Source organism: Agelaius phoeniceus, chromosome 19 (assembly GCF_051311805.1).
Source record: "Agelaius phoeniceus isolate bAgePho1 chromosome 19, bAgePho1.hap1, whole genome shotgun sequence".
In the NCBI taxonomy this organism is placed as follows: Eukaryota; Metazoa; Chordata; class Aves; order Passeriformes; family Icteridae; genus Agelaius; species Agelaius phoeniceus.
Genome location: NC_135283.1, coordinates 6,476,360 through 6,503,114, shown reverse-complemented (window position 1 = coordinate 6,503,114; position 26,755 = coordinate 6,476,360). Strand labels below are relative to the sequence as shown.

The 26,755-nt window shown below is 45.8% G+C and overlaps 1 pseudogene; it reads right to left on the bottom strand.

Moving 5' to 3' along the window:
* Positions 1 to 814: 814 nt before the first annotated feature.
* LOC129128233 (DNA repair protein RAD51 homolog 1-like) lies at positions 815 to 25,899 on the bottom strand (annotated as a pseudogene).
* Between the last annotated feature and the right edge of the window lie 856 nt (positions 25,900 to 26,755).

The window sequence follows — 26,755 nt, the reverse complement described above, 5'->3', positions numbered from 1 at the left end:
AGAGACTGAGCAACAAAGCCCTTGAGACCAAATTGTTGGGGTTTATAAGAAAACTAGTGAGTTTTATTTTGGCAATAAAGCCCAGCTGGTGTTCATCTCATCAGCCAGGCACAGCAGCATCTGCAGGAACCTGGTCTTCTGTGCTTCTGCCTGGTGAACTCCCCCCTTCCAGAGTAATCCGTGAGGTACACAGCCATGGCACTGGCCACGATCAGCAGCTGGGAAAGGGCAGGCAGGGGCTCAGCACCATTCCCAGGCTTGGCTAATGCCTCTACAGCCCCACCTGTTAGTCAGTATCACCAGGGTTTTTAATGCCCCTGCCTCAACCTGTTCCCATTACTTACCACACAAGAAAACACAGCAAACCCCAAGAAATTCCTGCATGATTAGAAGATCAGATTTAATGTGGTGCTATAAACTTCCTGTTGGACACAGGTACCTCTGCACAGGTTCCTACATACCTCATGCCACCACCACCACCACCTTCTTCCTCTAACAGAGTCTAAGTCTTATTTTCAATCCCAAACTGCCTGGATAGGTCTCTTGGGAGCTTGGAAATCATCAGCACTATTTCTAAACAATTCTAAACTGAGCCTCAAAGTTGTTGATCAGGAGCAACTGAGAAACAATTAACTCCCTGTGTTTGTACAGCCACATCAGTTGGAGCCAGTGGCTATTACCCAGAATTCCAGCAGAAAGGTGTGTTGCTGACAACTGATTGTTAATGGAGCAACCTGGTTCCGAGGAGAAGACAAAGGGTAATCCCATTTAGGAACAAAATCCATTAAATCAGTGCTATTACCATGACTCAGGCTTAATCCAGTAGATGGGTCTGATGGTCAGTGTTAAAGTCCCAGATGGAGGCCATGTTGTCCAGGACTTCACTGCCAGACAGACCATACCTGCAAAATCATGAAAAATAAAGGGATGAACCTTGCAGTGACAACTTCATCCATACAAGTTAGCCAGGAGCTTTGCCAAAAGACTGGAATAAATATAAAATTAAAAAAAAAAAAACAACCAAACCAAAAAAACCTCACATCCCTAGGGAACATAAAAACAGATGGAAAAAATGCAAAGTGGTGATGAAAAGAGAATGGAAAAATTGGAACCATTTTAAATGTGTAAGAGGAAATGGCTTCATGTAATACCACGGGGATGTTAGGCTGGATAATGGGAAATCTCTTAGTAGAAAGGCTGTGTAAGAATCCATGCTTGATGGGCTGTTCGGGTCCTATCTAGCTAGCTATGGACCTCAGCCCACACGATCTTATATAGGACAAAACGTAAAAGATGAGAAGTGCTCTTCTCCACATGGGGACCAGGTTCAATTTTATTAATAGAAGACACCAAGTTGTTCAGGTGGCTTCCCAGGTGGAAGAGATAGAGTGGCTTTCTCCCAGGGAGGATTATGAGCTGAGGGGAAAGGGGGCAGAGGAAGGGGGCAGCAGCCAATGGGATACAAGTGAGGAGGGGCAAGGGGAGAGGCAAACCAGGAAGAGACCACCAACACTGGGGGGGGGGGGAGAGGGAGAGGGAGAGAAGACCATGTGGTGATAGGATACAAAACATGTGAACAGTGCAAGTTACCAAACACCCAGTGCAAATAGCTAAATAACTATTTAGTGCAATACAACAAGGCTGTCCATCCCTAGCACAGACTGCCCAGGGGTAGTGGTGGAATCTCTATCCCCCAGAAGGATTTAAAGCTGTGTGGATGTGGTACTTGGGGGCATATAACAGTGGTGGCCTCGGCAGCACTGGGGGAATGGTTGGGCACCGTGATCTGAGGGCTTTGCCAACCAGAATGATTCCATGATACCAAGAATACTCTGGATGTGGCCAGCACAGACACACTGGTGCCTGCTGCAAACATCGTTTCACTTCCTCTCTTTTGGTTGCTTGCCAAATATTCCCTGGCAACAGGGAGCACTCTTTGCTGCAGGAAAGGCCAGAAGGATTAGATCAAATTCCCTTCAGAATGGGCTAACAGGATTGCTATGCTAAGGCCTGAGCAGCAGGCCTAAGACAGAGTTGACTTTAAAGATGAATCCTGTGCACTATGTGACTAACAACAGCAGTATTATTTAGCTAAAAATAGATGACTGAGACACTTATGCTAGCTGTTTAAAACCAAACCAGTTGCTTTAGAAACTTTCATTACACCTTGTGTAGTTATCTGCAAGAAATGTATCATTTTAAGAAACTTTCCCAATTGACAGTAATAGAGGCCTGTTTGTATGATATTTTAGGGAAAACCCTCACAGCCAATGCCTGAGCTGTGGTCAAGTCCTGGCCTCAGGTGGTCAGGAAGTAGGCTCATCAGACCCAGGCGCTTCTGTGCTAAAAATATCAACAGGTTGCTTGGACTTGCTGATTTGGGCCTATAAAAACTGAACTCCCTTTCGGGGCAAATTTGGAGACCTCACCTATGGGTTAACTTGCCACGTAGGATTTTCCCAATTGCCAGGAAGAGCTCTCCAGGTCCTCTCTGCGAAATGGGGCTCCCCAGTGATTGCAAATTGTGGATGATGGTGAAGTATTTCAGGAATTGGTGGTATATTTTTTCTAAATCACTATTCTCTTTCTCCTTCTTGTATAGTAATGATTAGGTGCATTACTATTGTGAACTTTTGCTGGAGTTCAGGCTGTCCCCAGCAGGCTCACACGAGTTCCAGCTAGCACAGTCCTGTTCGGGACAGACTGTCTGAGCTCCCAAGCAGTTCTTAGCCGCTGGCAACCTTAGCAAGCTTAAGTGAGATCAGCTCTTTAGTGCTTATCAGCTCATTGTGATTTCAGCTCTTCAGTTTGCTAGGTGCCTAGGCAGGCAGATGCAGGGAGAGAGAGGAGAAGTCTGTGTGGGGTTTCACAGGACTGTCTTTATTGATTCTTCTGCAAAGGTTCCCAGTGACAGCTATTCTGCCTGAGCTGGGCAAAAGCAGCTCTTTATATAGGATTCAGGGGTTTTGGAAATGGTTCAATAGCAAGGGTTAAAGGAAAGTGACCGATAGTCTTAGAGAGAGATAAGCAGGGGTCCAAAGGCGGAAGAGGGGCTTCTAGCCCAGTCACCATGACTTGGCATTTCCTATCTTAGGCTTCTGACCCACCAGAGAGCCCTTGCAGGCTCAGGACCTGCTACACATTACCTTGCTAATTTTTTCTTGTCATTAAACCCAAGTGCATAGTAAGCTGATTATTTTATGAAATGTATCATTTTACCATTGTGTTGCCTTGCAATTCCTAGGGAAATAAGACCATTCTTTCTATTGATGTCTGTGTCCTTTAGTCACCTCTGTCAATTAGCAGAACACAGGATCCAGCTAGTACTGTCCCTAGCTGCCTGGGAAGATTACATTACCTCCCAGTAGCAAAAAGAGAGGGAGATCACCTTATACCGAGGGACAATAACATGACAGCTGTGGGGAGAGAGTGGTAGAGATGGGAGAGGAACAGCAACATTAGAGGTTTCCAAAGGAAACATCCGCTGAATCAACCTCCAGGAGCTCTAGAAAACATCTTCCAAGTGAGTTGTGAGTCAATATATTCCTTTCTTCCACTCAGAGACATTTCAGCCACAGCTAGAGGCTGCTCCAGAAGGAAGATCCCCTCTGTGTTGATGTATGTGGTTTTCCCCTCACTGCCATTGCAGTCAGTGGGGAGCAAAAGAAGGAAAGGAATAAACATGGAATACAGTATCCATAATACAGCAGGTATTGCCACATGCCCTCACTGAGTTCATACAGTAAATAACTGTTGTAGTGTGTTTTTATACTTTGTAATATTTTGAAGTAGTTTTGTTTTGTATCCCCATATTTTTCCCAAATGGTTTATCCCAGACTGTACCCCTCTTCCTTTACCTGTGTAATCCCTCTCCCTGGATGAGATCATCCCCAAACCTCCACCCTGGCTCTCTGTCAATCACTCAGCATCCCATCCCCCCCATCTAGAAGCTTCGATCCAGGATGTCGAGTGATTAGCCAGAGGCTAGGGGTCAGGCCCCCAAGCCTTGCCCCATACGCTGTCCTAAATGTCTATCCCCCACTACCCATCACTTAGAGTCACTTACTGGTTTGTAAAATGTTATCTACTTTCGGTTTCCACCTCCCTTTAAATGTAACCTTGGCACATCTCCCGGGGCTCTCAGCAGGAGGCCCCCCAAGGTGCAGGAGCTCCTTCGGGACTCCTAGAATAAAACCTTGGATTAACCTGTACTAAGAGTTGGCCCTTTATCTTCTACCGATGTCTCTAATGTCTCTTCTGCTGCAAAGGTGACTAGCCCAGGTGCCCTCAGTACCCTTGGGGCACAGAGAGTGTCTCCCCGCTGTCGGCTGGGTTGGGGTTGCCCCTGGTGTCTGCCAACTCAGGACTGGCCGAGGGTTCCTGAGAGGCTCCCCAGAGGGACAGAGACAAATGGCATCTCAGATTATTGAGACTGAAGTCCCATTTAGCTGGGCAAAGCAAGAGGAAAGACTCCTGGTCCCAATCTCTGTCACCTTCCTTTTGTAGTACCTGTCATCCTGGAGTGTCAGGATAAGGGGGAATGGCTTCTCACTGACAGAGGGCAAGGATAGATGGGATATTGGGAAGAAATTCTTCCCTGTGAAGGTGCTGAGGCCCTGGCACAGGCTGCTCAGAAAGCTGTGGCTGCCCCATCCCTTGAAGTGTTCAAGGCCAGGTTGGATGGGGCTTGGAGCAACCTGGGATAGTGGAAGGTGTGCCTGCCTCTGTAACTGGATGGACTTTAAGGTCCCTTCCTCTTGCATATAGGTAAAACCTTATAAATTAAGGGCCTTGTTACCTTTGTAAAATAATGGCTTAGGCCTGCTACTACAGCTAAGTAGAAGAGGGCTATGGGAAAGTGACTCAGCTGAATTAGAGGTAGAAAAACAAGTTGTATAACCATCGCGTGTTCACATCGTGGTGTATGGTGGTTGACTAGTTTATGTTTGTTATGATTTAAAACTATAACTGATAAAGGCCTAACTGCTTAGAAAGGCCTGGTTTTTGCAATAAAGTGGCTCTCCTTTGCAGCTGCCTAGGGACTCTGCATCACTTTGCTTTGTACATCAGGCACCCAAATGACAGGAGATAAGATTACAGTGAGGAGGAGGACTGTGGCCGACAGTGAAGCCCTGCAAACCCAGAACACTGGGATACTGGATCACAGTGAAGAGATGGACTGCAGTTTGGGAAGGCAGACCCTTACAAGCCTAGAGCCCTCAGACTGCAAGCAGAGAGCAGAGCCTGGTACGACAGGGGACTTTATCTGTGAGCCAGAATCCAATGGAGAGCAAGATGCTGGCACAACTGCTAAGGTTAGGTCAGTGATGTTCACTGGGCAAAGAACCACAGGACTGTGAGTATCCTGGGACTGGGGAGGCGTCCTGGTAGTGTCAGTGCAGCTTAAAGATACTGCAGCACTTTCTCCACATTGGAGCAACTTTTATTATAGGTTAAAGAACCTGTAACTCTTTCCTAAATGAGAGAGGCCTTGATGATAAAAACTCCTGTGTGCAGCTGCAGCAGTGAGTGCTAGAAAAGATACTGATAACAAACCTGGGCATGGATCCTGGGAATGGATCTATGGAACAGATCCAAGGGACGGATCAATCCTCAATTTAGTGCGCGATGTTACAGGCACTAATGAAGCTCCCACAGGAGCTCAGCCCGGGAGCAGAACTTCCCCCCGCCCGCAGAGTGAGAGATGCTCCGCCCAGAGCAAGCAAGATGCTCCCTACCAGAGTAGGCTGCCCTCGCCTCCTGCCATGGCTGCTCTACAGGCTACTCTGCACGGTGCCTCCCACACAAACAGCTGCTTGGCTGACAGCTCCCCCTGCAGTGGCTCCTTTGATGCTGACCCCCTATGCCAGTCCCCCCTACCACGGCTGCCCTCTAGGCCCTTGTCAGCACCCTCAGCGCCCCCTCCCCGGCCCCACCAGCACCGGCTTCCCACAGTGAGGCATCTTCACATTCTGCATACCCCGCAGTGGCTGCTCTCTAGGGTGCTTCTGCTGCTGCAGCACTTCCAGTGCCCGCCCTTCCAACCGCAGCTTCTTCACTACCCACTCCTCCCTTAGTCGCTTTGGCCTATGTGGCTGCTATTCACCCAGAGGTAGTTGGCCCTTGACAGCTTGGAATCCTGGATCACGGCATGCGTCACATCAGCCTACTGTGTGAGATGTTGACCTTTGCTAACTATCCTAGCTCAGCCTACCCATCCAACCCTGGAACCATAAATCACAGTGGATTTATGGCCTACATGGAGTGCTGATGCCACAGCACATCGCTGTCAGAATGCCAAGAAGATGCATTGAAATATGGAGACCTTAGGCTACTCTTTTATGAGAGAACTGCGGAAATTGGTATGGGAGAGCTTGCCATTCAATTAACAGGTGATGTTGCTTACTCAAATATGAGAATGCAGATGGGCTATCATCGCGATATTTGTGACATCATTACTGGAACTCTGTTAAAACTAACCTTGTACTTTCAGTGAGCTGTGGATTTTTACAGGATTGTTTACTGGAGAGATTAAAAGCTGTCTGAATGTAGTGTCTTCCTGCATATAAATTGCATAGCAAGGTCTAAATCCTTTAACAGAAAGGCTGATATATTTCATGACTGGTTAAAAACTTGATATGTGGGATGTATAGTCCCTTTTCAGGAATCTTGATTTAAAGGTCTGATTGCACTGAATTAATACCAATTCTTTGCTCAGTTATAATGATGTTAGCTGTTACCACCAAAGTTAGAAGCTTGTGTACCTGGTAGAATATTTGCAAGACAGTACCCTGAGAGTACCATTTATCACTATGTAGGTAATGTTTTAGTTTGTAGACAGGGAGATTCATAATAGCAAGATATGGGGCCCACCTGAGAAAATTTGGTAGACTCCTCCTTGGAAATATTTAGAGTGGATATTAACAGAAGAGAATGTTACACCACAGCAGTTAACTTTCAAGCCCAGTGTCAAAACATTGCAAGATTTACCTGCAGGGAGCAATTAGCTAGGGGAGGCCCATGCCACTCATAAATCAGGCATTGTTTTGCTCACTTGAAAACAAACCCTGAGCTTTATCTGCAGCAGCTATTCAAGAATTAGATATAATTAGCACATGAAACTCCACTGTAAAAGCAGACAGAATTGTGCTAGCTTTGCCTGCTCACTTGCCTTTTTATCCCACAGCTCTAATAAGGTCATTTTATTGTGACTCTTTTGCCATGAAGACACATGTGACAGCATTTCAGATAGGTACAGATATTTAGTGATTCAAGTGTAGTTATGCTTCCTTGCCACGTTTAAATTGAAATTGGTCTTAATATCAAAACAGTTCAAGTACATTGATGGATCACAAGTGCATTAAACAGTACCTCATTCCGTAAGAATAATCTGAAACTATGACTTGGTAGCTGTTTACATACAAGTGTTAGTCTTACACACCCATTGACCAAGTTACATGTGCGAGACTCATGGTAGTATTATATAATGAGGTTTTTGCTGTTTTAGCCTTAAATATTTATATCCAATTACCTTTAATAGTCCAAGCTCAAATCTATTGTACAGGCAATCTTGAAAAGCTGTCTTACTATCTACAAACTGAACCCGCTTGAAAGGCAATTAACCTTTGCTGTTGTCATTTTTCTGAGTAAACCTGCACTTTAAAATACCTTGGAAAAGTTATGCTTACTCCAGAAAAGTCCTGACTGTGAACAAATATTTTCAATAATATTTGCAATTACCATGAGCTATTCTCTAAACTAAATTATATAAAACCACAAAGGTATTTGCCACACGTTTATATTCTCTCCAGTAAATCTATGTTGATGCTATTTCAGTTACAAATCAGTTGTTTGCCTGCGTATTGGTCATTGATGTTTAGCTGCTGTATGACAAATTTTTGGTAGCTTTCTTGTAATGATGGAGTCAAAATGAGTTAAATTCTGTTGTATCTAGAACTTCTAAAGGAACACTTTCAACTCTGGCTTTACTTTTGTTTTATTTAAGTGATGTTAATTTTCAGTTCTGTTTTGTTTCAATTTTGTACAGTTTAAGTGATGTTAGATTTAAGTACATTACTTTGAAGTTCTGTTACATTTAAGTGATGTTAAGCTAAAGTTTCCGTAAAGCTTAAGTGATTAAGTGATGCTAAGTTTTCTTAAGCTTAAGTGTTGTTAAATTTGAGCAATGTTAGGTTTACATTCTGTTAATTTGAATTCTCTTACATTTAAGTTCTGTTAAGTTTAATTTCTGTCAAGTTTAAGTGTTGTTAAGTTTAAGCAAGGTTAAGTTTAAGTGTTGCTCAGTCTAAGTTCTGTTAAGTTCTATTAAGAACTTAAGAACAATTTCTGTTCAGTTTCAGTAGTGTTAACGAGGTTCTGTTAGTGTACTTTCTGTTATGTTTAAGTGATGTTAAGTTTCATTGAAGTTTAAGTTCTATCGAAATATGCTTATTTAAATTGTTATAGAGATGAGAGACGATAAGTTTGAATGAAGTATGTTGAAATCTGCTCATTTAAATTACAAGATACAGTTCCTTTGTTATAGTGATTGAAATAATTATGATGAAGAATTGGTAAGCAACTGTTTAAGAATATAAGATTATAAGTTGTGTAAAAATATGTGAAGATGTGGTTTATTAGATCCTTAATTTCATAGAAGATTCTATGGGTATAAATGTTCTGTACTGGTCAATTAGGACAATTGCTCATTATAATCTTTGCTGTTTTATCTTCTATAGGTAGCACTGAAGAATGAGTAACAATTCCAAATTATGGCTGTTATTAACTGTAAGCTGTTTAGTGCTTTCTTTCTTGCTTTTATTTTGGTTTAATGTCATGTATGCATAGATGTCTGGAAAAAATTATCTCGACTTCTTAGGACAGTTACTGCTGATGTACTAATGATTCTGAATATGTTGTTAATATCATAGAGTGAATTTACTGACTTTTTATAACAGGCATTATCCATAAGACATTTTTTGAGGTTGCACATATGCATTCCTTTGGTTGTTTGCAGTTTATTTATGGTACCATTGACTATTTAACTAGGGATAAATTACAAAGCCAGCTGCTTTACAAACTTTCACATACCTGTGAGACGTATAATTTTAAGAAACTTTCCCAACTGCTATTAGTAGAGGCTTGTTTGTAGGTTGTGTTAAAGAGACCTTCCAGTTAAGGCCGTGGCTTTGGCCAAACCCTGGCCCTAGCTGGTCAGATGTATGCCAGTGGACCCAGGTGTTTCTAACCTAAACTGTACTTCAATTTTGGCTTACAAAAGCTGGACCCCCTTTCAAGGTAAACTTGGAAACCTTGCCCAGGCATGTTTCTCCAGGTCCTCATTGTGAAACACTGGCTGTGATGTTGTCCAACCAGGACTAGCTAGGCAATCTGCTCGAGCATTGCCCTCTGCAATAAAACCTGGTAAATTTGTGTGACTCCTTATTTGTAGGATGTAGTAAGGGCAAGTTCTGGCCTGGATGGTATGCCACAAAGTTTTTAGAAGGTCAAATAATTGTGCATTGTCAATTTCTTTTAGCAGGGCTCAGTCTAATCTCTGTGTAATTTTAGCAACGTGGGCAGAGTCAGTCGAAATATTTAAAGGAATATGGGGAAAACATTGGAAAGCTGTAGCTACAGCATGTAGCTTCACCAACTGAGGTGATCCACTCTCACAGCTTTCCAATGTTTGTCATCCACTTTCCTTTTTCCATATTACAATGGCTTTTCCTGTTTTCCCAGAACCATCAGTGAATACCGTAACACCTTTAAAAACACTTCTAAGGGGTGTGCGACTATTCAGTGGTTTTCGGGATAATTCAGTGGTCCCACTCAGCTGCAGTAAGTTATGGTTTGGTAGATGGTAACTAAACTGCCACAAAAAAAATTTGCAAGGCACTTTGTAAAGCTGTGCTGTTGGCAAAGCATCATTCAAATTGTTCTTGTGGCATAGGTATGATAAATTTGGAAGAATCTCTTGCACTTAATTGCAAACATCTCTGATGGCATTTGGTGATGACTTGTGCAATCAAGTCAAAGATGATAGGTGCCATCTTTTTAACTTCGTGTGGTAGGAAAATGCACTCTAAAACATGCAAAAGGTCACACCACTGAGTATCCCACTGACTGATAATCCTGATAGAGTGAAAATTAATGATGAAAATAAATAGAGTAATGCACATCCCTGGGTATATCCAGTGGACTTGTCTGTTTATGATAGCCTGCTCTACTATTTTGAGAGTGGCTTTTGCCTCTGTGGTTAATTTTCTGGGAGAATTTAGATCAGGATCACTTTTTAGGATGTTAAATAAGGGTGCCAGTTGTGAGGTGGTCAATCCTAGATGGGGCCTGAGCCAGTGGGAATCCTTAAAATCAGAGGGTTTTGGGAAAGCTGCAAAAGGCAGGCCTCAGAGACAGCAGAACTGCAATTAGAGCTAAGCAGTAGCCTTAAGATTTGTCAGCAGAAAAATTATATACGAAGTAGAAAAGTAAGGACAAATAGAACAATGGTCTGTGTATTAACGCTTGTCTAGAATAACTCCCTAAGCTACAGAAAAGTATATCTAGCGAGACATTAGGAAGTTCTAAATTTAATAATGGAGCTCTGTGCATTGTATCTTAAAGCTTACAAGCAGGTGTTTTATTTGAAATAAGCAAGCATTGTTTGAACAGAAGGTAGGTGTGCTTATAGTGGTTGGATAGAACTACTGTCAATATGCTTTTGCTTTGTGTGGTTGGTCAAAAAACTTATTAAGTAAGTTGTAACATTAAGTTCTTGGTCTGCTGCCTGGGATGTGAGTTGCTGGCATCTTCCCATTGTCATAACCATGTAATGAGACTGATGCTGGAAAACAAAACAGCTCAAGACGTGTTCCTCAGTAGTCCTGTCCCATTCATGATTTGTACATAGTCCCCCGGTTGGCGATATGAGCCAATTTATGTTACCCAAAAGTTTTTGTTTAAAGTTTGAATTTTGGTTGAGAGTTAAATTGTTTCTGGCTGCATGGTCTGATCCATTTTTTTGAGTCCAAGGTATTTCCAGAGTGGTTGCTGTCTCATTTTTTCTGGTCCTACTTGCAGCCCAAATGTTTCAAATGCTTGCGTGAGGCTTGGCCAAATTGATGAAAATTCTTTATTCTTCAGGATTTCTATTAGGGTATCATCTGTGTAATGGTAACAGTATGCCCCTGGAAATTGTTCTCTTATGGATGATAACACCTGAGCAACGAACCATTGACAAATTTTGGGGCTGTTTTTTCATACCTTATGGCAAAACTTTCCATTGATAATGCTCAACTGTTGCAGCATTATCAATGGATGGCACTGTGAAAGCAAACTTTGGGGTATCATCTGGGTGTAGAGGAATAGCAAAAAACCAGTCTTTTAGATCCACAATCAGAATATCCCAGATTGCAGGAATCATTGTAGGAGATAGCATACCAGGTTGCAAAGCACCCATGCTTTCCATGACTGCATTAATTTTAGTCATGGAGCATACTCCATTTACCAGACTTCTTTTTTACAACAAATGCTGAGCTGTTCTAAGGGTTTGTGGATGGTTCTATGTGTCCTTGAGTTAGTTGTTCTTTTACTGGGGATTTAAGGGTGTGCAGTTTCTCTTTCTCTATGGACCACTGTGATACCCACAGAAGTCAAATTGTAAGCCATTTTAGGGCTAGGGTGGGATATTGTACACTCTTCAATACAGTGGTCCTCGTTAAAAATCCTCCCTACCCAGATTCCCCATGCTGATTTAGCATCCCTCCCCCACAGGTTAAGTGGTGCAGTAGTGATATATGGCTGAATCATGGCTGTTGGATCCTCCAGATTTCTGACCAACACAGACCTGCTACTCAAGAAGCTCTGTGTGGTCCCTCTGAGGCCAGCAATGGCAAATCCCACAGCCATGGTCAGCCATGATGGAAGCCAAATGTTGGCAGAAGTGATAGTAAAGTCTGCCCCTGTGTTGATCATTCCAGTGATCTTTATCTGCAAGGGACTTGCCCGAGGCATTGTGATGGTACAAACCATATTAGGGACCTGAGTCCACTACATCTGGGGGCTCTCCTGTTGCCCCAAAACCTCAGTCTCCTCGCACCTTAGAATCCATTTTTGGGACAGAAGACTTAAAAGGGTTGAACAATTCAGGTTTTAACAGGGATAGTCACAGGTAGAGTACAGGTTGATACCGAAGTGTGTATTTGTCCTGTATAATCAGAGAGTATAACACCTGGATGTACAAAAATACCTTGTAGAGTAGCACTGGATCTTCCCATCAGCAGTGCAGTCAATCCTCTCCCTTTGGGCCCCTGGGCCTCAAGAGGGACTTTATGTACCTTCAATGTGCTTATAGTTGTTGGGATTCAGGTGGAAACATCCATTCCAGATGATCCTCTAGTTTTTCCTGTAAGTTGGTCACATAAGCTTGCACAGGAAGGCAAGAAGATGCTTGTGTCAGCGCATGTCTCCCTTTTGCATTCAGTCTCCCATTTCCCTGATCCTTTAGAAGTTGTCCATTAGTATGAGTCCTAGATTTGCATTGTCTGGCCACATGACCGGGTTTCCCACATCGGCTGCAGCTCCCTATTATGTTTACATTCCTCTTGAATCAATGAATCAAGGGGTTAAGTTAGAAATGTAGTTACTAAGATGAAGGCCATATATTTTAATTAAGGGCTTAATGAGGAGATTAATTGTTACCAGATAATTGAATAATTGGGGATAATTGAAGCGAAGACATTATACTATATGCAGTATTGTAAAAGGATAGGAACCATAAATACACCTGGCTTCTAAGAATAATTGGGCCCAGAAGAGGGAGTTTGGATCATAACCAAGGGGTCAAGAAGACCTTGTAGCCAGATAAAGGTGAAGAATTTACCATGAGGAACACCTCTTCATCTTCAGAAGCCCACTGACTCGTTTCAGAGCCCACTGACCCAATTAAAGAAGATGACTGCACAGCTGTAATGCACGTCCAGTTAATTATAATACAAAGCGGGAACAGGAAATACTGCTATATGTGGTAATATGTATAGGCATTTCAGATGTCTTTATGAATATGTAGAGCCTTTGTAGATATATGGAGAAGCTACAGCTTTGGAAATTTGCACATGTCTTTGGAGGACTACCTCCCGTGTGCCCAATGTGGCAAATTAACATGCCACTTTTCAACTTGAGTTAGTTGAAGAGTCTTCTGTCTGCACATCACTCTGTCCTTAAAATGTCCCCAGTAGAAGGAGCTTGCAGGGACTGTTTACTTTCAGATGTGGCCGTGTTGTCCATATCTGCAGCAATGGGGTGGCAGTCTTAACAGCAGCTGCAATAGAATCCGCTAAAAAAGACATGCTATGAGATTCAGATCTTTAGCACAGGTATTTAATATTTCATCTAAAGATGGATTTTCATTTGGCAACAGTTCTTTGATTTTTCTGCAATCTTCATTAGCGTTGTGCCATGCCAGTTGTAATATTAATTGATTTCTAGCCTCAATGTATACAATTTGCTTTTCCATGGCATCCTGCAATCTTTCTATAAATTGCAGATATGGTTCTTTGATGCCTTGTTTGATCTTTGAATATATTTGGGTAGCGTTAGCCATGTTTGCCACTTTGAACAGGGCTTGCATCCCCAAGTCTTTTACTTGTGCCACCACCAATGGATGTAATCGTGGTTGGAATTGTGGTTCTCCCACTGGTGGTAGTCCTAGGAGCTGAGGAAGCCCTGCTCCAAAATGTGGAGGTTGCTGCGAAATTCTTAAGTTTCGTAGTTCCTGCTCCTCTGCACTGTGTCGCCAGGTGGACTCAAGTATCATATGTTGGACTGGGCTATATATAAATTTAACAAGCTGCTAAATATCAAAAGTAGTTACTTCTTCTGCAGTTAGAAATCACAGCATGTTGGCTACTGCAGGAGACCCTAGTCCATGCTTTGCAGTGAGCTGGTGCAGACCAGAGAGGACCAGCCACTGAAAGGGTGTGTACTTATCAGGCACTGTTCCGCTGCCTCTCAGCACCACGAATGCTTCAACTGCCGTGTCCCCAGGCTCCCAACCACCTGATACAGGCACATTAATCTTAACTACACCCTCAAAATCCCTGCTCATGACTGCTGCTCACTTCACCTGTCTCCAGGCAGTGACCAGATTGAGCGTAGCTACCAGCAGCACATCAGCGGTGTCCTCTCAGGGTTTGGCAGAAAGGTGATGGCCCTGGTTCCCTCCGTGAGTGTCTCTCAAGTCCTTTGCCGATATGTGTCTCTGTGGCTGTCCAAGCCCTGGCTGTGGCAGCAGTGGTGCATGCAGCACTGTGGGTTTGGGACCCTGTGTCCTACCGGCATTTCCGGCTATGGGGGTAGTTTGACTACCAGGTATCCACACTGTTGTACCTCCAGTGTCTGCCCACAAGTCACAGCAGCACTTGGGCGTGCCAAGCGGAGGCTTGACTGTAGACGTGGTTTCAGAGCCAAGCCAATCAGCCTTGGGTGGAGGTGGTCTGAGCGTGTCTATGGTGACAAAGGGGGTAGTGTGGGGGCGTGTGCGGTTCTGGCACAAGTGGTTTGGCTCATCGCACATGCACACTCAGTGCAGGCCAACAGGGGAGCTCCTGCAGGGGCTGCGCAGCGCCATGGCACAGTGCTACTCAGTCAGTGCAGTGGGGCTGCCTTGCCTGTCCTCTCCTCCCGTGTGCCTGGTGTGGTGTCAATGCCTCCTGCTGCTTCGCCCCATGCTGCGTGTTTTGGTGGACAGTGCCTGTGGCATCCTCACTGCCATCCTTACATCCCACTTGGCTTTTTACTGCCTTGCCAAGTTGAAAACAAGCCTCCAGGGCTTTATAATGTTTCTGGTGGCGTCATCACCTATGGAAGCTGCCTCAATTATAAATCTCCCAGTCTGCTCCCAAATTTTAATATTAAGGGTGGCTTCTTCAGTTGTGTCCAACCCGTAGTTCTTAGACCAGATCAGCAAGACTAAAAAAGCCTGCTCTTCATATTTTACCTCCTGTTCCCATAAAAGGAGGTTCTATATCTTAACAACTGGGTTTTTCTCGACCGAAACCCATCCTCCTATGTCTCCCAGCGGTGTTTTTCTATTTACAGGGGTCTGGACCTAGGTAGCTGTCCACGCTACTCTTCTTAGGCAGCTGTCCATGCTGCTCTCCTCCGCCAGGACTCTGCCTCCCAGCTCTACCCATGGCACCTGCTATCATGTCGGGATCACCACTTGTCACACTTTTGGAGACAGACACATGACTGAACACACCAAGTTCATGGGAAAACAGCCAAAGTTTATAGATGGATGCCCTCTTTCATAGGGGCTTCAAAATTCCCATGCTTGAACATTTGATTGGTTGAGGTCTTAATACCACCCAGCTCACCAACCAATTAGATGTTTGCCTTCAGTCTTGAATGGGTCTGCTGGGGTCCCCTGTTTGAGTTCAAATCCAACCTATCATTGTCTTACCCAGGGACTTGTTTATTTCTAGTGTAATGAACTAGGCTAGTCGAGTTGTAGTCTGTTATGGCCAATTTTACTGTCCAGCTTACAGACCAGCTGTAGCTGTCACACTGTTCCATGCTTCCAGAAAGAGATTCAGTAATGTCAAAGTCAGCTTTTCCAGCTAATGGACTCCTGCCTGCCTAAACAGAATGGCCCCTCAGCTCCAGCCATATGAAATTTGGGACATAGCCATTTATTTCCACTTCTTAGGGACATTGGACATTATCTTTTTGTTTTCCTATGCTGCAGGTCCCTTTGTCAGTGGCTGGGTTGTATTTGATAAGTTTTTACTGATTGTGATCTGTATTCCATGTATTTTATCCTGTGTGCAGCAGATGACCAGCAATAGTCTTAAGAAGATAATGACCTTAGAGGTGCAGACTGTTTGGGAATCAGGGAATGCGGTAGCCATGACTTTAAAAATCCTGCCTGCACCACCATTCCCGCCTGCCAGCAGATGGAGCGGGAGGAATTCGCGGTTTCTCGGTTCGGCGCACGGGAGCCACTTCGTCATCAGGGACGCGCCGGATTGGCATTCAGCTCTGCCAGAGGTGGACAAAAAGGCACGGGACCACAGACAGGGAATGGGGAGAGCGTCCCCTTGACTGGGGCCAGTCCAGGTTTTATTCCAGAACGCGGAGTAACACCCAGGGGAAGCCGCCAAATCGAAGGGCAGCGAGGGGAGGGAATACACGTGTTATATAGGAGAAACGGGAGGGGGAGAGCTCAGACAGGCAGCGAATGGGGGCCCACGGTGAGCGTGGGCTTTTCAGAGAGACAGGATGGGTAGCCAACCAAGAGAGCTCAAAGGTGGGACTCCGGTCCCCGGCCCAATAATTCCATGTATAACACCAAAGTTTCTGGATAAAAGGGGGGCGTTTGGGGGTGACAGAAAGGGCGCGGGTTTCTAGGGTAACTGGTGATGGACAGATAACTGGGAAAGAGGGGGAATTTCAGACAGAACCATTATACAGAAAAAGGGGGTAACAGAACATTCCAGCTTAAACCGGGGGAGCATAATAACACAACACAACATCTCCCTGTTTTTTGTTTAAAAAAAAAAAAAAAAAAAAAACTTAAAATGAGGTGAACTGAGTCTGACTAAGGCAGCCTGAGTCCGGGATGGAATCTCCGAACCAGGGGTGGCTGAAAGGTGCAGAAGCCCATTGGTCGTCATCCACGGTTGAGGAGGCCTCCGATCGATCTGATTCCGAAGCTTCTGCTTTGCTGTATGGTCCCGGAGCCACCACCTGGTTTATCTCGAGGGTAGGAACAATCCTACCCAGCAGTCTTTTCATCAGACTCCAAATTATAGAACAAGCAACTAAAACTGCAACTAAAATAAAAAGAACCAACAGAACAGTTAACGGGTGTCACTGAAACATCAAAGAAAACAGGGTGAAAAGGTGAACTTAAAGTTTTGGTTCTGCCCAGAGGGAAACTTAGAGGACATCAAAGTCAAGGGCAAAGGGTTTCCGCCTCCTCCTCCAACAAGCCTCCTCAACCTGTGCCATGCCTCCAACTTTTGGTGCCTTTTTCAGAAAGAAGGGCCTGACCCACTTAGATGGTACCCACTTAAGCCCCGAGGGAGTGGACACGCAAGCGTATCCCCTCCCCCAGGTGACCAGGTCAAAAGGCCCTTCTGTTTTCCAGGTCTCCGGGTCCTTAACTAGGACCAGAGGCCTGGCTTTCAGCTGCAGCTGGTTGTGTTGCCCGAAGTGTCACACTATTGGAGGATTTAAATTCTCAAAGGAACAGTTTAGAAAGTTGATAGTAAAAAGTGCTTTTGCGAGACGGACATGGGGAGATTCCACCTTCACAGCCGTATGTTGTTGCTCTAAAACCCTCTTAAGGCTCTGGTGGGTCCTCTCCACCACGGCTTGGCCTGTTGGGGAATAGGGGATGCCTGTTTTGTGCTCTATTCCCCATTGCTGCAGGAAACTTCGCAGTTCCCTGGACTTGTACGCTGGGCCGTTGTCGGTTTTGATGACCTTGGGGATGCCCAGGGCAGCAAATGCTTGCACAAGATGTTTTTTGGCGTCAGCTGCCTTCTCACCTGTGTGGGCAGAGGCGTAGACTGCACTGGAGAAAGTGTCCACTGAAACATGTACGTAACTCAACTGACGAAAAGAAGGGATATGTGTAACATCCATTTGCCACACCTTGCAGCTAGAAAGACCTTGGGGGTTAGCTCCGGAGCTGAGTGATGGGAGCTGATGGGACTGGCACCGGGGACATGTAGCCGCGATCGCCTTGGCCTGTTTGCATGTGAGCTGGAACTGACGAACCAGGCCAGGAGCGTTCTGATGGAACTGCTGGTGGCTGATCTTAGCTTGACCAAACAGATCTGGGAGCGGGGCCATCTGAACAGGAGCAGCCAGGGCATCAGCTCTTCAATTGCCCTCTGCAATGAACCCTGGCAGATCAGTGTGTGACCTGACATGCATCACAAAGAAAGGTTGTTCTTGGTGGGAGATCAGTTTTACCAATTTTGAGAGCAAGTTAAATAGGGGAATGTTGGATACCTCTTGAAGAACTGCTTCTTCAGCTCTGGACACTACACCAGCGACATATGCTGAATCAGTTACAAGATTGAATGGTTCAGAGAACCTCTCAAAGGCCCTGACGACAGCGTCCAACTCAGCTACTTGTGGAGAACCTTCCACCTTGGCAACATCGGCCTCCCACCGCTGAGTTTGAGGATCCTTCCAAGTCATTACTGACTTGAGGGATGCTCCAGATGCGTCGGTAAACACAGTCAGTGTCTCCAAAGGGATTCGGCTCTGAATTCTTTTTAATGATAGTGAGAATTCTTGATTGAACAATTTGTGGGCCGGCCGATCAACTGCAATTTGGCCGGTCTAACTGTCCAGTGCAAATTGCAACATTTCATTAATCTCGACCAGTTCTTCAAAGGTTTTCTTTTTGAATTGGCCCAACTCTAATTTAATTGGAATGTGGATGCATTCAAAGTCACACCCCGCCAACTCCCTGATCCGCGATCTTGCTTTTCTGATCAATTCTGCCATCAGCTCTGATGGCCATGTCATCCTTTTGGACCTGTGGTGGCTGAGGAAAACCCACTCTATGATCAAGAGGCGGTCCTCCGAGCCTCGGTCCTTGCCTTTGATAGAATCGTCCCATTGAAAAATCACCCCATGGAGGTGTGGCAATTTCCCTAAGATGATAAATTTGAACGGCAGACCCGGTTGGTATCTGTGGGCCTGCCTGGCCGAAATGGATTGCTGGATTTTTTCCAGTGCTGCCTGAGCGAGCCTCTGGAGTAAGGACCCTAGGAGAACTAAGCTCCTCTCCCCCTTTCAATAAATTGAAAAGAGGGGCTAGGACATCAGTAGGAATGCCCAGCCAAGGCCTTACCCAGTTCAAAGACCCACACAGCTGATGGGCATCTGCCAAGGTCTTGATATTTGTACGAATAACCAATTTTTGCGGAACAATGGTCCGCTTATTTATCTCCAAACCCAGATACTTCCAGGGTGGCATCCTTTGAATCTTGTCCTGCTGAAGCGTGAACCCTGCAGCAATCAATGCATTGATTGTCAGGTCAAGCGCGTGTGTGAGTATGTCGTCGGTTGGAGCACAAACAAGGATGTCATCCATATAATGATTGCATCCTCGGCGGCTGCACAAATGGGGGACAGCAAGGAAGCGACATACCACTGGCAAATCACAGGGCTGTTCTTAACCCCCTGAGGAAGAATACGCCAATGGTAGCGCTTGCTTGGGGCCTCACGGTTGATGGCAGGAACTGTGAATGCAAAATGCGGGGCGTCGTCCAGGTGAAGTGGAATATGGAAAAAACAATCTTTGATATCTATAACTGCCAGATTCCAATTTTGAGGGAGCATCATCAGGGACGGCATCCCGGGTTGGAGGGGACCCATATCTTCAATAATATTATTAATTTGTCGGAGGTCGTGAAGGAGCCGCCACTTATCTTTGTTTGGCTTTTTGATGACAAACACTGGGGAGTTCCACTCTGACATGGTCTCCACCAGGTTGCCTTTAAGTAACTGCTCCTTGACAAGCTCATTGAGCGCCTTCAATTTTTGTTTATTGAGCGGCCACTGCACTACCTGTACTGGTATGTCCGATTTCCAATTCAGTTTCCAGGTAGAGCGCTCAGCAGCGACCGCTAATTGAAAAACCTGAGGAGCCACTGGTAGGTCAATTCGGGCTCCCCACTGGGCAAGGAGGTCCCTCCCCCACAGGGGTTCTGTATAATCCAAAATGAATGGGCGTATAGATGACAATTGCGCATCCGGCCCCTTAATTTGCACGGTGCTCTTTGATTGTTTGGCCAATTGAAGACCCCCAATACCACGGACATGACCAGCCACGTCCTACAATTCCCAATGCGATGGCCATTCCCGAGAAGGAATGATCGTCACATCTGCCCCTGTGTCCAAAAGACCCTTAAGGGGTATTTGGTCTCCTCCCCTCGAGAGTTGACAAGTAATTTTTGGTTTCTCCTGCCCAAGGATCCGAGCCCAGGCCACCGTAGGATGTTCATCTTGAGGTGGTGTAGAGGGCGGTCCTGGGACCCAGGTCAGCTCAGGCACTGGAATGGCCTGAGCAATAATCTGTCCCTTGGGCAGGAAGAGGGGAGGGCGGACAAAGTACAGCCCCATTGAGAATTGTCCCGGGTCTGATGTCAAGAGACCCGGGACAATGTTTACCTCTGATGGTGTGAATTTTGTGTCTCCAACAACTACATACCCACAGTTGATCCATCCCCAGTTACCTGGGCACTCCGGGCGCACAGTCACAAGATGAAAATCGGAGTCCTTCAGATGGAGTGGCTCTGTAAGCTGCAGCCTGAAAGGTTCAATTTTGGAAAAGGTGGTTAGAATAGGCATAGGTCGGAGGCATGATAAGCATGACAAGTCCGGTAAAAAAAAGTCACATTTGGTTGAGGTGGCAGGCGGTTTTCCCTTTTTCCCCTCCCTGCATAATGATGTTGAACCCACCTTATTTATTTCTGCACGCAAGGGGGAACTGAGCTCAGCTCCTAGTTTTTTGGCGGGGGGTTCCCCCGAAGTCCCTGCCCCCTTTTAAACTCATAAAACTGCTTCTGCAGGGGGCAGTCAGGCATCCAATGTCCTAACTGTCCACACAGCTGGCAGGGGGAAGTCCTCCTGTGGACTGGCCCAGGGGTACTGGATGGTGGTGGATGGCTCATCTGGGAAGCAGGAGCAGGGTCAACTGGAGTGGCATCCCAGGTATCAGCAGCAGCGATGCGTCTGGGCGGTGGTTGGGCCCTTGGGTCAAGGTCCCCAGAAGCCAAGGAGACTTTGCGGGCGCAGATCTCCAGCATCCGCTGCAGGGTTGGAGGAGGGTCCAGTGGCAGGCTCAAGATAGCATCCCTGCAGGCTGGATTGGCATTGGTGGAGGCCACTTCCTTTAGGAGTTCTTTCCTTGTCTCCTCCCCCTGCACCTACAATTCAATAGCTTTCTGGAGACACTCAACAAAAAGAATGAATGGCTCGTCAGCTTGCTGCATGATCTTTAAATAGGGAATTTGGGGCACCCCCGATGGCAACCTCAAAAAAGCCGTCTCTGCTGCTCTCCAGCTCTCCCTTAATACTTCAGGTGGGATGATTCTGGCCTGGAACTGTCCGCCAGAAAAAACTCCCTCCCCACACAGGTGTTTGACCGAGATGCCTTCACCATTACGATCGAGCCCCGTGTGGGGGTTCACCCACAAAGAGGGAAGGATCCCCACCACCTCCCTTCTCCATGCCGCCTCCCACATCTCATATTCAGTAGGGTTGAAGAGGCATGAGAAAAGGTTTCGGAGGTCATAGGGAGTGACTTCCGTTCCTGCTAAAGTGGCCCTTAGAATCCCCCGGAAGTATTCACTCTCCCGGGAGAAATCCTTTTGGGCCTTGCAGAGTTCTTTAATTTGGTGGTGGGGAAAGGGAGTCCATTGGGCTTGGGTTCCCCCTGCCCCCTCAGAGTGGTATGAGACCAGAGCCACTGATGGGATGGAAACCGGCTCCGGATCCCGGGTCCCTTCCCCCCCCCGGATGCCGAAGCATGGGAACCGGAAGGGGGAGCATGGGAACTGGAAGGGGGAGGGGAGGGGGAGTGGCTGGAGGACTTGTCAAAGGACTGGGCGGGGGCATCAGATGATGAAGGTGCTGCCCCAAGGGAGGAGCTGGTGGGTGTGGTTTGCTGGTAGAGAGGGGGAGGAGAAAAGGGAGGTGCTGATGGAGGGGGGGGGAAGGGAAGTTGGGAGGAGTCTGGCGAGAGGAAAGGGGTTTTTTTTGACCGAAGAGGATTGTGGGGAGAAGATGGAAAAAGGGCGGGAAAAGCCATGTGGTCCCCTCCATCTTGTGCTCCACAGGAGCCATCTTGGGAGGGGAGCTGAAAACGAACTTGAGAGGTTTTAACTGGGGATTTGGGAACCAGGAGAAAGCCAGGACTCCTAGGGTGGCGGTATTGGGATTTCTGAGAACAGCCAGGGGAAAGATGACCACCCTGCGCCCTGCTGGAGCGAGCTGCTCTTCTCAGAATCCCAGTATTAGGACAGGCAGGGGAGGGAAAAGGGCTAGGATCAGGGTTAGAGGGAGAACTGGGTTGCAAATTCGAAGAAGAGGACTGTTTTCTCAATTTAGAATCTGATTTTAACAACGTTTTAACTTGGGAGGACCAAAAGCTGATTTTTGCCAGTTTTGTATCTCCATTTTTTACAGAATTGTGTAATTTCTTCATTATAAGATCCCAAAACCTATAATTATCTAATTGGTCAGTGGAAACTTCAGGAAATTAAGAAAACAGCCACTTTATTAATTTATTCAACTCCCTTTTTGGAATATGACCCCCCCCCCCCCCCCCAGCAAGGATATCCCCAACTTGGATAAAGGCTCTCCTTTGAGCTGCTGACTGCTTTGCACCCATTGCACAGATGTTAAGAGCAGCTCAAACCACACACCACTTCAGGAAAAGGAAAAAGAAATCAAGAAAAACTCCACGCTGGCCCCTGTCTGAAAAAGGAGTGGCTGTGCAGCCGAGAAAAGAAGAAAACTGCCTCTGCCCGCCCAGGGCAACGAGGAACAAAAGGGTTAAAAGGACAGGGGGGAGAAAAAGACTCACGGAATTCCAGCAAGGGTGAAAAAAACCGTCTGAAGTGGTGTCCTGTCCCGGGACGACTCCTGAGGTGCTTCGGAGCTGCCGTCCCATCCCCGGGGCGTACAGCATGATAAAACGCCGCCGAATTCACCCCCGGGGGGATTTCGCGACCAATTGAGACTGTTTGTCTCAGAACGTGGGTCCCGCAGTTCTCTTCGGCGAGGCGGTTTCCAGCGCCGCGAGTGCCGAGAGAATACACACGTGCCCGATGTCTGGGCGCCAAAATCTGCGGTAGCCATGACTTTAAAAATCCCGCCTGCACCGCCATTCCCGCCTGCCAGCAGACGGAGCGGGAGGAATTCGCGGTTTCTCGGTTCGGCGCACGGGAGCCACTTCGTCATCAGGGACGCGCCGGATTGGCATTCAGCTCTGCCAGAGGTGGACAAAAAGGCACGGGACCACAGACAGGGAATGGGGAGAGCGTCCCCTTGACTGGGGCCAGTCCAGGTTTTATTCCAGAACGCGGAGTAACACCCAGGGGAAGCCGCCAAATCGAAGGGCAGCGAGGGGAGGGAATACACGTGTTATATAGGAGAAACGGGAGGGGGAGAGCTCAGACAGGCAGCGAATGGGGGCCCACGGTGAGCGTGGGCTTTTCAGAGAGACAGGATGGGTAGCCAACCAAGAGAGCTCAAAGGTGGGACTCCGGTCCCCGGCCCAATAATTCCATGTATAACACCAAAGTTTCTGGATAAAAGGGGGGCGTTTGGGGGTGACAGAAAGGGCGCAGGTTTCTAGGGTAACTGGTGATGGACAGATAACTGGGAAAGAGGGGGAATTCCAGACAGAACCATTATACAGAAAAAGGGGGTAACAGAACATTCCAGCTTAAACCGGGGGAGCATAATAACACAACACAACAAGGGAACACTAATCCTTCGCACAAAAAAACAAAGAAAGGGGGAATTGTTGCATATAGGTAAAACCTTATAAATTAAGGGCCTTGTTACCTTTGTAAAATAATGTCTTAGGGCCTGTTACTACAGCTAAGTAGAAGAGGGGAAAGTGACTCAGCTGAATTAGAGGTAGGAAAACAAGTTATAAATCCGTTACATGTTCACAATGTGATGTATGGTGATTGATTGGATTATGTTTGTTATGATTTAAAACTATGTAACTGATAAAGGCCTAACTGCTTAAAAAGGCATGTTTTTTGCAATAAAGTGGCTGTTCTTTGCACCTGCCTGGTGACTCTGCATTGCTTTGCTTTGTACACCTTCCCACACAAACCACTCCAGGATTCCATGATTCTACACAAGAGGGCAGAAGCTCAACTTTGAGCTGGTAAGTTTAGGTAGTCAACTAAATGATCAAATCAGGTCCAGACCTCTAGTATTTTATGGAATAGCAACTTCTAGAAAGTAATAAACATTTAGAAAGTCAAGGAAAGTGCCAGAATTAGCAAATATCCCACGGCCGTGGTGTCTGAATATTGGATTTCAATGAGGTGAATCACTTACCTGACAGATGACTGCCAGACTGTGGCACGGCTGCATCTTCCCTAGATGGAATTTCCCAAATCACTCTGTTATAGATCCTGTTTCTATTCCTCCTGAAAAGAAAATGACAATAATGATGAAGAATAAAAATTAAAAGGTCACATATTACAAACAGATCACTGCAGTAATCCGTAGTTCTCTGGGCTTTGTATGGGTCCAATCCGGCCACCTGGAACCCAAGCCCACATGGACCTGCATGGACTGAAGATAAAAGACGAGGAGCGCTTTTCCACCACATGGGGAAGAGTATCCTGTTGGCTTGTGATGGGACACTGCTGGCCACAGCAACCACCCAGGTGGCAAAAGAGACTGAACCTTTACCTGCAGTGGGGTTTTATCCCCCAGGGGAAAGGGGGTGGGGAAAGAGGACCGTGGCCAATGGGATGCCATTGGGGAGGGGCGAGGGGAGGGGTATCCATGGGGCAGACCACCAGGTGTGTAGAAAGGAGTGCATGGGGAGAAACCATGTGATAAGGAAGGGGGAATAATCTACATGACATTCCACACTCAGTACAAAATTCCCATTACCCAGTGCAGAACAACTACTAAAATAAACTATTTAGTGCAATACAACAGATCACAGATAAAGTATTACATTTATAGAGACTCAGTTAAATACCTAATTTGGGTTAAAGATAAGAAACTAATTAGGAAAACTGGTTGTCATCCTGAGGTTTGTTCATGTTGGGGATAAGAAGTTCAGGTGTGTTTTGGAAGATTCTGAAGAGCTGATATTACTTTTCATATTTGGATTACCAGAGGATCAAGGAGCTCATGATACCTAGTTTTGTTTTCCCTAAACACGTCACAGACTTAAATAACCCAGAAACATTCATGAATGGACAGCTCTGGGTCTTGCATCATGACCGAAAGGTCATTAAAGACTATTTATGCACCTTTTAAAATAAAAGCACTTATGTAAGAGCAACCCCAGAGGTCTTTTATTCAACCAGAACTGGTCCTATATGGTTTTGTGCAAGGATCACATTCATTGGAAAAACCCACCCCAATAACTGAGGTTAAGCAGGAAAGACAAATAATAAAATTATGACCCTGGAGCAGTTTATCTAGTTCTTTGAAGCCAGTGGTGATCTGGATGATCTCCAACCTTCACTGCTGCAATTCTGTGGCTGTGGTAAAACCCATGGGAACCAGTATGGCTGCCTTAGTCTAAGGGAAAACCCAAACGAGCAGTGCCAGAAGAGTTCAAGCTATTTGTTAACTCCCCAGTAATTAATATTTCCTGTCTTGCAGAGAAGTACCTGTATCATTCTATGCCCATTTTAAGTTATAGACTTTGCACTAGTTGGTACCTCTAACAAAAACTGAAATTCTGCTCCAAGAAAAATTCAAACATCTCTTTTGTGTGTTTTATGAAAATACTGTTCCCCACCTTTTTAGTTCAGTCCTGGTGCATTTTGCCCCTTCACATCAAAAGTCATGTCACACATTTAATCATCTTTAGTGCCCTTTGGAGAACTTCCAAATCCACCAGCACTCTTTAACCAGATGGAAATAAATTTGTGGAATATCTTGGGTTAAGGTTTCAGGACATCTTTACCAGGATTTTGTCAGCTTTGGCTTCGCTGATGCAATTAATGTTTAGCAGCTGCTTTTCTGGTGCTTAAGATACAATCTCTACCATGTCAAATCGACAGCAGCTCTTTTTCTGGTGCATAAGTTAGAGGTCTCCACAATGTGAAATCCAATTTTTCACAGCTTCTTCACATCGTTTTCATTTATACCACATCACTGGGAGGGAGGGGGGAAAAAGGACATGTGTTGGTGTTCTTTTGATTGTTTCGAGGTTTGGGGTTTTTTTTTGACAGAACACAAGTAAAGTAAAAATGTAACAACAGTAACAAGTAACAAGGTAGCAAGGTGTTTCAAATAGACATTGTTAGAAAGGAAAAAAATTTAGGTGGGATAGTAAGCAGGATTGCTTTCCTGCGAGAATGGAGAGGCACTGGTACAGGTTGCCCAGAGACGCTGTGGCTGCCCCATCCCTGGCAGTGTCCAAGGCCAGGTTGGCTGGACCTTGGAGCAGACTGGTATAGTGAAAGGTGTCCTTGCCCATGGTAGTGGGGTAGAATGAGATGTGCTTTTAAGGTTCCTTCCAAGCCAAACCATTCAGGTCAGGGACTACATGGTTCCAACTTTACCAGGCGCCCTGCCAGAGCCAGCAGTGCCTCCCAGGCACTGTCGCTCACAGTCTGGAATTCCCTACTGTCGGATTGGCAGAAGAAATGCGGCACACAATATGTGTGATCAGCAAGTCTCAAAGTTTATTGATAGTTCACACATATTTATTTTGGTGTTAATGAAGCTTATACATATTGCAAAGCTGAGCTCATTATTGGTCAATTACTTATCAGTCAACCACACCTACTTCTATACTCTTATGGTTATTTTGTTACTACTTCTACATTCTTGTGGTTATTCTGCTGAAACTATCCTCATATTTCTGGCAAAAGATCCTCTCCTCCATCCTGTTGTTGCAGCAAGGACACAATGCCCTTGTCAGTGATTGGACACTGACTGCTGACTCCTAGACTTGCCTCCTTCTATCTTAACCAGCGGTATCATGTCTACGTGACCTTTCTCA